Here is a 2463-nt window from a genome sequence, read left to right on the forward strand (position 1 = left end):
GACGTAGCGCCTTCGTTGTAGGTGTAGAATGTTCGGCCTCTGGATTGTGTTCCGGCGGCGCAAGTGAAGGTGGCAATGGCAAAGTGCGTTGTAATGCTGACGAGTTGAGTTCCGTGTCGAGAGCGAGGAGCCGCGCGCGCTTGTTCTATTGCGAACATCGGTGGTGTCGGTGGTGTGTCGTGCGAGCAGGCGTTTGGGAGACCGGGAAGGTGAGACAAGGCATCAGCCACCTGATTGCGCGCACCTTGAACGTAAGCAATGTGAAAATCCGGAAACTTGGCCAGGAAATCTAACCACTGGGCGGTGCTTTCGCGCAGAGGCTTCGATGCTTGGAGTCGTTGGAGATAGGTGAGAGCTTGGCGATCAGTATGAGCCGTGTATAGGGCTTCGTGGTGTCAGGGACTTGTAATGCAGTGAAATCGATTAAGCGCTGTTTGAGCTGCCTCACTGCCTCCGTGTGAAGCTCTGTTAATTTGAAACGAGCGTCTGTACTCGTAAGATCAACCAGCGGACGGGCGGCGTCAGCCTAGTCAGGTCCCAAAACATGCAAAAGTAATTTATGGCGCGAGGAACTGGCACGCCTGCGTCTCGCTCTCCAGCACCTCTGGCCAATGCCGAATGGGTTCAGGAGGGTCACGTAGCGCCTTCGTTGTAGGTGTAGAATGTTCGGCCTCTGGATTGTGTTCCGGCGGCGCAAGTGAAGGTGGCAATGGCAAAGTGCGTTGTAATGCTGACGAGTTGAGTTCCGTGTCGAGAGCGAGGAGCCGCGCGCGCTTGTTCTATTGCGAACATCGGTGGTGTCGGTGGTGTGTCGTGCGAGCAGGCGTTTGGGAGACCGGGAAGGTGAGACAAGGCATCAGCCACCTGATTGCGCGCACCTTGAACGTAAGCAATGTGAAAATCCGGAAACTTGGCCAGGAAATCTAACCACTGGGCGGTGCTTTCGCGCAGAGGCTTCGATGCTTGGAGTCGTTGGAGATAGGTGAGAGCTTGGCGATCAGTATGAGCCGTGTATAGGGCTTCGTGGTGTCAGGGACTTGTAATGCAGTGAAATCGATTAAGCGCTGTTTGAGCTGCCTCACTGCCTCCGTGTGAAGCTCTGTTAATTTGAAACGAGCGTCTGTACTCGTAAGATCAACCAGCGGACGGGCGGCGTCTGCCTAGTCAGGTCCCAAAACATGCAAAAGTAATTTATGGCGCGAGGAACTGGCACGCCTGCGTCTCGCTCTCCAGCACCTCTGGCCAATGCCGAATGGCTTCGATTTCGTCTTCTGCAGGTTTGATCCTTGCAGCAGTGACTGTATAGCCCAAATATGTGATTGCTTGCCTGGCAAAATTGTATTTGCGGAATTTTGGTTAAAACTAATTTTTATGAAAAATACTGACGAGTTGTCGCGGGAGAGAAACCTGCCTAGAGACGTAGGGACTACCGATAAGTCTCTCATCTAGGTACGCAGTAACGCCATGTCCTAATAAACGTTGTAGATAGGCATTAATATTTGCTTGGAACGTAGCTGGTGCACCCTTAAGCCCAAAAGGGCATAACTTGGTATTTGAATAATGCCAGGGCGGAACGGAAAGCCGTCATCCAGCGACCCTGCGTAGCCATATGTATTTAATGGAAACCTGCTGTACTACGCCGTGCTCTATGCAGCTACTGCGATGCTACATGTTTTTCAACTAGGGCGCCCTATGAAATTGTCTCTACTTTCGACGCATTTCTCATGAAACGAAGACCAAATTATCAAAAGGGCACTCCTCTTTCCAGTTCTCAATCCCCAAATTTCTCAAAAGTTGCTCACTCATGGTTCTCGCTTTCTTGGCCCGGAAGGGCGGTGACCCGCACCGGTGCCGGCGTTATCGCCAGCCCCAATCTTAGAGTAGTCATAGACATTTCTAGTTTATGCATGTTTTGCCGACAAATTGCTTCCCTATTTGACTAGGAATAAGCTTCCGCGCATGAACAGCGTCTCAACCGCTTAACCTCTTAAATGTTACCAGCTGACTATTTTCTAAAGGTCACCAGCAAGCTCCATTGTCGTGCCTGCGCACTACAGTTCTGGCGAGCGGAAAGTGCTCATCAGGGTGTGCTACGAAGTATCAAATGCCCTGGCCGTTGTCAGTTCCCCACACACGTTATTTATGCTGTTCCAGATGTATTGGGGGAAACTAAATACATTTCTACCTTGGTGGCAGAAGCAAGATTTCATGAGCCATGCGTTCCCAATAATGGCAGAGGGACAGGTGAAAAACTGTTTCGAGTCAATTGCGGTGGCATGAGGTAATGCATTCTCGCCTGAAGAAGGTTCCAGCTACATTTCAAACAAACAGTAAAAAAATCGATGGAAAGGTCATGAAATATTTGGACGAGGTGGGAGATGCCGACATCAGGCACTCTTTGGTGGGAGATACAACCCGAGGGAGCCAGAGTTAGATGGCGAATTTAGGGCTAGTCAGAAATAG

The sequence above is a fragment of the Eimeria necatrix genome, genomic scaffold (genome assembly GCF_000499385.1).
Source record: "Eimeria necatrix Houghton genomic scaffold, Enh_scaff1867, whole genome shotgun sequence".
NCBI lineage: Eukaryota > Apicomplexa > Conoidasida > Eucoccidiorida > Eimeriidae > Eimeria > Eimeria necatrix.